Genomic DNA, 11,567 nt, shown 5'->3' with positions numbered 1-11,567 from the left:
GCCTGACTGCGGCGCAAAGCCTGTCTCTTTAATGGATCAAATACTAGTAGAGATTGTTCTTGCCATACTATACAAAGTCTGGCTTTGCATTTTCTCCTAGCTTGCATATGGTGTGCTTCTTTTGCTTGTACAAAGGAGCGGTAGACGATTGCAGCTCCATAGTTACCCACATCGACAGGGATCGAGTGGTCATACCAGAAGGTTTGCAGTCTGCAAAGACAATCAAAGGCCAATATTGGTCGTATACACAAAAAGCATCAGCCAGGTATCTGAGTGTTGGTTTTAATCTGTGTGCTCAAGTTACTTCATACGATTTTTTTTTGCCTCTGGGATGAGGTGGCCATTGCTTTCCCTCTACCCAAATGAGTGATTTTAGAGGATGCTTCTCCCATCCTCGTGTGTTTGTCATGTAAATTTGATGATTTTTTTAAATCAATTATTATTATTATTATTATTATTATTATTATATATTGATAAATATTCAATGTTTATCATTCGGTTAAATTTGAAGGCGATCGATCTAGTTTATAGAAAGTTTCTATCGATCACTAAAGTAAATCAGGAAGCATAGATAGATGATGACAAATGTATTCAAGGTTATAAAATTTTTAAAATTTTAAAGTGTAATGTACCATGCATTGTTTAATTTTATTTTTCACCTTTTTGTAATTGGATGTTCAATTCTTACGAGTTGATTAATCTTGAAATGGACGGTCCGATATATTCTGTCTATTAAGTAAATTTAAAAAGCATGATAATTCTTAACATAATAATTTAACATCATCAATATATTATATGGGAATTAAATCTTAATTATTTAAGAATGCACCATGTCTCTTAGTTAGCATCAGATTTTCAATGTACGAAAATCTTAATTATTTAAGAATGCACCATGTCTCTTAGTTAGCATCAGATTTTCAATGTACGATCCATTGAGTATGAGATGATCGATTCGGTTCTTTAAAATTTTTTATCAATCATGATCATCAAAATAAATTAAAAAATAGTTGAATGATGCATTAATCTAGCATTTTTTAGATCATCACGTATTAAAAAAAAATCTATTAACTTATCAAAATTGAAAAGTATTCTATCGCTAGACCATTCACTGCATCATAAGAGGCAGTATGTCTCGTGTAAAAGATAAAATTCATCATTTTAACGATTTTACAAGATTGATTCTATGATCGTATAAATTGAAAAATTACTGCATACTGCATGCTGTCACATCGAAATCTTAAAGCTGATCAAGGGTAAGACTACCGAATTTTTACGGTATACCGAATTTTACATACGATACCGTATACCGTACCGAAAATTTCGGTATAAAAAAAACATATACCGTTACCATACCGAAAATTCAGTATACCGAAATTTTGGTATACCGAAAATTCGGTATACCGAATTTTCAGTATAGTATAAAATGCATACCGATCAAAATGTTCAGTATATCGATCATACCGAAATACCGACCAACCGACCGATCATACTGATCATACCGATCGTATAAAAATATTCGGTATACCGATCATATCGAAATACCGTACCCAATATCAATTTTAAAAATAATAAATAATTTATAAGACGATATATCGAATATTTCGGTATATACCGAAATACCGAAAAATAATAATTTCATATCGATTCCGATACCGAAAATTTGGTACGGTATTATACCGTACCGAAATTTTTTATACCGAAATTTTCGATATGGACGGTAAATATCGGTATGGTATGTGCGGTATATTAAAAATTCGGTATTTTTTCCCACCCCTGATCAAGGGATCGTCACAAGAATCAAAGAAAAATTATCAGGCGATAGAATTTTTTAATTTTGAGAATATTGATCAAGATATATGAGATTTACCAATTGAATGAAAGAAATCCAAAGAATCCCAAGAAAAGCAGGATAGAAGTATTACTTCGCGCTAGAGTTAGAGGAACCCTGCTCGCAGCCTATTGACGGATCTTCAACATCGAAAGCATGATCTTCAACATCGGCGCCTGACTGTACGCGCCGGACTCCGGTGAAAGTGAACCCTGCTCGAAGGCGCCCTTTGACGGATCCCACCGCCGCCCGAGGAGCGTAGGACTGGGTCAGTACGGTATACCAAATTTTACATACGATATCGTATACCGTACCGAAAATTTCAGCATAAAAAAAACATATACCGTTACCATACATACCGATCAAAATGTTCAGTATACCGATCATACCGAAATACCGACCAACCGACCGATCATACTGATCATACCGATCGTATAAAAATGTTCGGTATACCGATCATACCGAAATACCGTACCCAATATCAATTTTAAAAATAATAAATAATTTATAAGACGATATATAATAGGTATTTCGGTATATACCGAAATACCAAAAAATAATAATTTCATACCGATATCGATACCGAAAAATTCGGTACGGTATTATACCGTACCGAAATTTTCGGTATACCAAAATTTTCGATATGGACGGTAAATATCGATATGGTATGTGCGGTATACAAAAAATTCAGTATTTTTTCCCACCCCTAGAGGAGCGTGCCCCTGGAGAGGAACTCGTGCGCGAGGAAGCCGGCCCGAGCTCGCTTGGATTCCGCCACGGATTGGGCCTCCTCCTGATCGTGGCCCTTCTGCTTCCCCGATGAGACAAGCTTCTTCTCTGGTTCGCTCAGCATCCTGGCCCTCCCTCCCGCCACGTGAAACGAACCAAGTGAAATCAAAATACAGTGTACCACCAGCCGAAAAAAAAATAGGGGCAGCGTCGGCAGAGGAAAGATCGACAGGATCTTGATTTCTTCGCCGCGAAGGCAGCCGTCGTCGAACGAGAAGCGGAAGGAGAAGAATTGGGGGAGATTAGCGAAGCTAGGTCGAGCCTCCGAGTCCATAAACTCCCCTTTGTGTTTACGAAAATTACGGTAGTGCCATAAACTCTGATCAGCCGTGGAGGCGAACGTGTAGCGTGGGGCTGCATGTGTAGCGTGGGGCCATGCAGGAAGTTGCGTTACTTGGATAGAACCCGAAAATCAGTGCGTACGTAAGCTGATGATTAAAACTCATTGCGTATACTAACGCGGGCAACGGCATGGCAGAAGGCATGGAAAGAAAAACGTTTGGTTAATTAGGTTCATATCATTCGAGGCCTTTTTTATTTTTAAACAAATTTACTCTTAATTTTAAACAATTTTATTTCTTTAAATCTTAAAATCTACTTGTTATTTTAAAAGACGCGCAAAATTAAAACGATCATAAAATAACATTAAAGAGAAATTTTATTAAGATAATTTTAATGAACGATCATATTATATATGGTCAAGATAACCATTCGACTCCTTTTTCTTTAAAATAATATTTTCAAGACACTTTCAAATTTCTAGTTTGTAAGACGTTGAAAACACTTTTATACAGAAGGAGAAACAAAAGATATAAATGGGGATAACAATTCTAAAATTGGATGAGAACGAATAGAGAAAAGAAGATCTATTTATAGGAATAAGATTAGTTGAATAGGCACAATGAAAGGGTTATAATCCTTTGTTTAAATTTCAAAATAAAGGGGTGTCTTTTGAAGATGCCTTTTGGGTGAGAAGCTCATTTGGCTTTGTGCCTGGGACAAAGCAGCTCACTTGTGGGTCTGTTTGGTTGTTGTCCAAACACGGTGTTTGTTAGCCCATTAAGTCGATTTGGACTTCATAGTTGTTTCTTTGTGAGGAGCGTAGCTGATCAATCTGAGCTAGTTGAGACCGGGAGCTTCATGCACTAGATTCTCATTGATTTTTTATATATATATTTTTATATTTTACATTATATAATACATTGTCTCAAACGAGAAATATGTGAATACTTGCAATACGGGCATAGTACATTAACAGTTACATATAAAAATGAAACGCTAATAAATATCTCCAAAATATAATCAGATTCTAATCGAAACATGATTTTACATTTTCCGGATGAAAAAAATATAAACATTAGAAATATAATGCAATTATGTTTATATATTTATATCAGTTATCATTCAAGTGTCTCTTTGGAGCTTTTTAAATAATAGTAGCTATATGATGAAAATTATATATTTCTCATTTGTTTATTTACCATTGATTTATTATTTTGGAGATATTTTACCAATGATTTATTTATTATTTATTTATAAATAATAGCTTTATAAATAATTGCTGGTGTTGCTGGAACTTTTAACGATATTTTGGAGCTTCTACAAAGTTTCTTTTTGATCTATAGTTTTCTCTGACCCAGGTGAGAGATTCGGGCATTCAAACCTTGTCCAGTTAACAAAGACTTTACATGGTTAATGGCAATCGCAAAGCTTGATCATAAGTATGAAAATGATAAAAGATTAGTATGATCATTGAATGATGGCAATTACAAAGCTTGACAAAGGAGCATTTATTTATTGTTGATGAGGGTGATAAGTGGAGACGTACGTGAATTCACATTCTACAAGCGACCTTTTAACCATGAAGTTAATCTCCATCAATTCAGGTAATGCATTCATGGCAATATGTGTGCATATTCTGGGACAGTACATCGGCATGTTCAACTCAAAGCCACAGAAAATGATGTATCGATAAGCTTTGTCATGTACTTGACACTCTGAAGTCAACTAAAATGCCTAATAGAGATGATGCCCCTTCTTTTTGTTAACTTAAAACAGGCAAGAGATGGCAACCCAAGAATCAAAAGGCAGTAAACATGGGGGTCGTAGCAAGTCCCATATTTGTCCATCAAAACCCTCCAACAGTTGAAGGATTGAATCAGAGTGGGAATTCTTTTTGAAGAATATCAAGGTTTCGAGAGTCACAGGCGTCAAACATGTCATTCCGCGAAGCGCAGCTGCGGAAACAGGAACTGAATTCAACTACTCTTTTCAACTTTGTGGAAGATTTGATTCACCTTTTTTCTTATAAATTAATAAAAAGGAATAGAAACTAGTTACTCGCAGCAGCGTACCTGAGAGAAATCCTCAGATATTGCCAGGCATTATCTGCTTTTGGATTCATAGCAAGTGCCCTAACATAATATCGGATAGATTCTTCATATAGACCCTGAACAATTAGAAGGAACAATAAGTGCCTTAATTTGGCTGACTGAAAACCATCTGGAACTGCATGCATTTTGGAGATAGGAACATCGTTCAGAAGAATACTAAGTACCATAAACCAATCAGTAATCTGTCAAAAATCATCATGCTACTCAATGGGCACTGAGCTTGAATCAGACCTTGATGTAGTGTGATCTTGATGTCTTAATCTTAAGTAAAAGGAATTTCCAAAGTTTCATTTCTCTCGTCAAGTATTATGTTTTGAGTTTCATTATTGGCACATCCTAGTTAAACATCTTTTCCAGTTTAAACAAGCATAGATCAACTTGAGAGGGAAGAAGTGTTATTAGGTTAATAAAATTATTAATGTTATGGGTTTAGTCCAAATTTGGTAACTTTAGGTTTACTATTTTGTCATGGATCCTAGCTATATACTATGTAATGGTTCTCTTTCATCAAGAAGTACATTTAATTTCACCCACTTCTATAATATCTAAGAGTAGAATCATAGTACTTGAGCAAAATCCTGCGCACTTCAATTTTTTTCTTTGCCATTTAAAAAAAAGGATTATTCAAAAGATTCAGATACATTATTTGCATTAGCCAAGTGTTCCAACATATACTTCTCCAAGGATGTGTGACATGGCATTACTTAAAAAATGCTGATGACATAGAAGCTTACTTTGAAAAGAACAAACCTGATTTGCATAGCTTATACCCATGTTTGCCCATGCACGAACATAATTGGGCTTTAAGTCTAGTGCCTATGAAGCAATTGCAAGCATGGAAAAAGTAAAAAAGGTCAGTAGACATGAAAAAGTTCAAAGCTAAAAATGCACAAGATCATCGTTTTTGACAGCAAGGTGAAAAAGTTCCAATAGAACAACAATGTGGTTGCATAGAGGATACAGGACATGTATACTGTGACAAAACCTCAAATATCATCTGATTTTTACGGTAAAGTCTAGCAAGGTGCTGTGGACGAAAAGAAATTCATGGAGAAAACTATGCAGTAATACATATCAAAGCCTAGTGAAATGCCTCAAAAGCAAAAGCCTATTTAACATATAATGGAAAATGGAAATAAAGTCTTGCTTTGATCTGAAGTTGCAGAGGTAATATAACTGAATATGTCACAAAACTGAAGATCAAGTGGAATGACGAAGGGAATTCAGCTGTTCAAATTAGTATGTTGTACAATCTGAAGATTGTGAAGAGAAAACTGCAGAAGAAGCTCTGAATCTAATGGAAATGAAGACAAATTGATTAGGTAGCTATCAATTAAGAGTTTAATTGATGCATTTGGTTAGCACTATAAATGAATAAAATGTTTATAAAAAAGCTTGTTGCTCAGCTTGGTAAAACCTCATTAGTATGACAGAATACGAGATTGAACAATGTTTAATCTCATAAACATGTATTAACCATAAAGCTGTTAACAGATCATAAACAGGCTAGTTATGAGAGCTCATACACAGGCTCATTACTAGCTGTTTATATAGATACATGTACAAAACTATACACAAATATAGTGTATATATGATAAAAGAAAATTACTCCACATAAATATCAGCAAAATTACTTGATCAAGTACAAAGCCTGATGGCTAAATGAATAGAAAATATAACCAACAAATAAAGCTACTTGTTGGTAGGCTGATATGGCATCAGCTAGCACTCTGGATACTATTTGCTTGTGTTGCACCAAGTTTATTCCATAGTGAATAATCATGAGGTTTTAGTTTTAATGCTGTTCGGAAGGACTCTATGGCTTTATCATATTCCCTTGACAAGTTGTACAATACTCCTAAAACTATGTGGACATCAGCATCCTCGGGAGACGTTTGGGCTGCTTCATTGTACAACCTTGCGACCTGATATTAATAAATGAAACAATTATCTCTGAACATTAAGACATATAAAAAAGATTATTCAAACTTCAAAAGTATTTCACATCATTTATGACAAATTCAATATTAGTGCCAAACCAGTGAAACAGACAAAAATGGTCAGCTGTTAATATTGAGTTTGATTTTCTGGCTTCAAGATGCAGCTTGAATCTTGAAGTGCAGTGTCATATAATTAGGGAAAACCACACGATCAAATAATATGATGGTAGAGTCGTCCACTGCATTTGATTGCTTAAAAGAATGTCAAATCAGGTTCCCGTAAATTAGGAATGTCAGACAAAGTCAGAACATCTCCTTTGTTTCCTAAGCTAAGCAATAGACCATATATACTATGATGCAAATACTTACATCGGCATAATATGGAGAATCTGCCAACTGTGGTGGAACTAAAGCACCATAATTTGGATGGTTTTGAAGCCACATATAGAGGTACTTCAATGCCTCTGGTTGCTCAAGTTCTGTGTTCAACAACCCAGTAAAAAAGAATCAGTCTAGAAACTGAATAATATTCTTTACAATTATGAAATTGTTGATATCCTTCATCACAATTTGTGAAACAATTACGTAGACATAGGAAAAAAAATATTGACAAGAAATAAATTCTATAAAAAGAAAATACTTCGAAAAAGCAAGATAGCAATAGCATTGTCCCTCCATGGTTTAAGATTTTTATCTGTACAACTGAACATGTTAACCAAATGTTCATGCTCAAAACTGCCGCTCCATGGTTTAAAGATTTTTTATCTGCACAATTGAACATACTAACCAAATGTTCAAGCTCGAAAAATTGACGTAAAGAGAAACACTAACAAAGAAGTTTAAAAATACACCTATAATCACCATGATATTGAATAAAGCATTCACCTCAATATAACGTGCAAGTTTTAGAATGGTAATACTTTCACATTCACACCCACAAAAAAAAAAAACAACAACAACAACAACAAAGTAGCTAGGCAGCTTGAATAAAGAAAAACAAAATAAAATGCAATAGTTACCATTTGTGTGGCTCACTCCAAGTGCAAGGAGAACTTCTAGGTTTCTGGGATCTACTTCTTGAGCACGCATCATGGCTGCTATAGCCTGACATAGAAGCAGGGTCAACAAACTAAATTCCAGAAAGAAAAAAAATAGTGACATTATAATTATTTTTCTCACCAGACCTATCACTGATGGAGAATAAAGACTGTCAAAGAACGAAAAACTAGGCACCAATCAATTGTATGCAAATGAATTTCAAGAACAGAATGGATATAACATGGAAAGCAACATTTACTAATATTTCCTTTGACATCTTTGATGAAATGGTGTGAGATATAAAAGATCCACCAATTAGAAAATCAAGGGGGAAGGTGATTTCCATAGTTGTTTAAGAGGTCACAGAACTAGGCATGTTGAACAAGTTGGTCATGCAAAATGGATTAGCAGCAAGACAAAAACACAACATTCCAACAATTAAAGTAACTGGACAACATATTTGAAACATGACCAATTTCATACATAAATACTTACACAGCAGAGAAGTTTCAATTTCCTAAAAGATTATAGTGAAAATATTTCTTTTGTAGTCCAGTCTGATAGGACCTGTGTTTGGGTCTCTCCATTCTGATAATGTATATTTTGAATTTTATCAATTTTGACTACAAATCGAATGAATCAAGTAGCTACAAACAAAGATGATAAAGTGAAATGTACCAACTCCCAACTGCTTGTCTAAATCGACCATTTCTGGCACTTTCTTGTCCAGAATGATCTTAATAGTCAAAAGAAAACCATAAATCCTTCTTTTATTGTACTAGCTAAATTTTCAAATTGATCATATCCTCATTATATCACTAGCTATTGAGCACAAATCTTTTGATCATTGAAACATAATTTGTACAGCAGTTTCAACAAGCAGATACTACCAACACCAATCTGCATCCATTTGGACTGCCATTCATTTTTATTGTATTATGCAAAAAAATATTGGTAGAATATTACATGAGCTAAATAAGAATGATATGAGCCATCCTGGTACCTCATGTTGATATATTGCTGGAATATTATACCTCGGCCTTCTGCATACTACACAAGATGCAAATCTATGATTTTAGGAGTGACTTATTCGCAACAAAAGAAAGAAAAGTTAACATCAAATCAAGGTTTCTATGTAAGAGTTTGTGTTGTAGAGCAATGTTGATGTATGGTGAAAATGATGAATTGGAGATGGAGGGAGGAAAGAGATGAGTACAAAAAATAAGAACAAAGGAAGGCAACTTACATACCCTAGGGTAAGTATCATGTTGAATTTTTTATCCCCTGGATAGAATGATCATTGGCATTTTGATATAGAGACACTTGAAACATTTTGGCATTCATCGAAACATACCAAGATAGATTTAGATGAGTTATTTTACTTATAAAAATAAGACTAATAGTTAGATAGTAATCAAATTAAATTTCATCTTAAACCACACTGGTACGAGTTACATTTAGACATTTGTTAAACCATGCCAAACATGAATTTGGATAGTTTTTCACTTAGAATTTCTACTTTTAATAAGACTATACTAGTTAGCAATTGAATTAAAAATAATTTTGCTCATTTTCACTTTGATGCATGCCGAGATGAATACATATAAAAATCAATCAAATTAAAATTTTAAAGAAACAAACTACAAAAATATAACACATCACTTGAATTCAACTTGACACATGTCATGTTGTGCTAAGGCATGTCAAAGGTTAACATGACACAATACTCAAGTTTAGGTAAGTTACTAAAACAACACATTTCAATCATGCAACCAAGTACAGTACAAGATGTCTTTCGATCATGCCATCAGGTACAGTATGAATTTCAAACCATGCATCGAACAATAGGTATTGTGCATACTTAAAATGTAGAATATTCATAGGTCAACCTTGAAGGATAAGAAAATATCACCTGCTGATCATCATCATTCTCAGCATGCGTAATTCCCAGCAATCTCCAGCCTTCAGCATTATCTGGGTTCTTCAGAACTTCGGCTTCTAGTGCAAGAACAGCTTCACTTAAAAGCCCTTACGAAACAGCTCCTGTCCTTCTATTAAAGGATTGGGATGGCCAACATAAGGGTTCATATTGAGAAAACATATACCCCTCTTGAAGCATTAGACTGTTGTTTAGAAGCCACAAGTTGCTCATCGAGATACCTAAATGAAGAAAATTATGAGAAGATGATGGTATAAATATGAGCTAATAAATTTAAATTATAATCCATGCCATAAAGGAAAAGATTATTTCCCTTATAAAAAAAACAGTGCCAAAAGTATTAAATATTAGAATGTTAGAAGTAAATTGAGTAACTGAACTTGTCGTATGCATTTGCCCAATCGTCAGCTGTACTTTCACCAAAAGCTCCTTTAGCAAGCAGCTGTCCAAATTCGTCAGCCCAGTCCTGGACATGCAACTTGGAAAACTCGTTAACCCACTTATCATCAACAGCCTGCTGTGTATATTCCTTGGCAAACTCTTTTGCCCATGTTTCCCTTCCTTGTGGAAGCTGAAAAACATAAAACAATAAAAATCAGCTACAAAAAAGAATTTCTAAGATGGTTTTCCAAGAAAAGAATTGTCCTAAGATGGATAATTGGCATCATATAGACCATTATTGTCATTACAAAGATCTTCACTAAAAATGTCATTGAGGTTGGTTGACCTTAAGTAGTAATTCAATTATGCAAAAACACTTCTTCCATTATTCTTATACATAAATAGAAATTTTTAAGCGAAGTAGATGTTAGCCTACCTCTTCCTGCACAAACTGATCAGCCCAAGAGCTGGGACCAGCACTATGTTGTGTTTGATATTCATCGACCCAATTATTAGCAATGGATCCAGTGGCCGGTTTGATTTGATTCTCATCAACTATAAGCTCACCTCTGCTCATCTTTGAAACAAACTGGAGGAATTTTGAATTCTAGGAAAATTATAGAAACATGTTGGTTAGAAAAAATTGAGAGATTACAATAATCAAAAGAACTAGCACGTGTTGATTCTCTTTCAGTTCATACACAATTAATAAGAGATCTCAAAAATGAAACCATCTTTAGCAACTCTCCAGTTTCAGTATTGTGAATTACAGTTAAGGTTCAACTGAGTTAAATCAAAACTAGCTATTTCTGGGTGAAAAAATTGAAAAAATGATTCCAATGGGCAATACAAAGAGCTAAATGAAGGTTTAAAAGCTTTTAAGTTTATTTTGGTAAGCTCCCCTCTTTAGGAGTAGTCTTGACGATTTCCAAGTTGGTAATTGTCCTATTTAGGATGGTACGAGAGTTCTGGTAGAAGTTTAGTCTATGTTTCCTTATTTGTTATTAGATTTATTATCTAGTTTGGTTGAGTTCCTTTAGGAATAAGGAATAAGGTTATTTTTATTAAGTATTGAAAGGCGGTTCCAGGTTGTCGGCAGTCGGCTCATGCCCAGCACTTAAGCAATAGGTGGGAGCCTAGATAGCCAATATTAAAATAATATTAAGGTATGAAAGAGAAGCATATTAAATCAATCATAAGTTCATAACTAATATGAATGCATATACATGGTACCTGTATCCTTAATCAATCAAAATATG

The 11,567-nt window shown here is 34.4% G+C and overlaps 1 pseudogene; it reads right to left on the bottom strand.

Annotated features, from left to right (window-relative positions):
* Nucleotides 1-4,470: 4,470 nt before the first annotated feature.
* The window catches only part of LOC141812720 (peroxisome biogenesis protein 5-like), an 8,045-nt pseudogene continuing 948 nt past the window's right edge, over nucleotides 4,471-11,567 (bottom strand).

Source organism: Curcuma longa, chromosome 19, assembly GCF_044706935.1.
Source record: "Curcuma longa cultivar G26 ecotype Majalengka, Jawa Barat chromosome 19, ITB_CL_G26_1.1, whole genome shotgun sequence".
Taxonomy (NCBI): Eukaryota; Viridiplantae; Streptophyta; class Magnoliopsida; order Zingiberales; family Zingiberaceae; genus Curcuma; species Curcuma longa.
The sequence above is the reverse complement of the archived record's forward strand: the minus strand, read 5'-3'. Positions and strand labels throughout refer to the sequence as shown.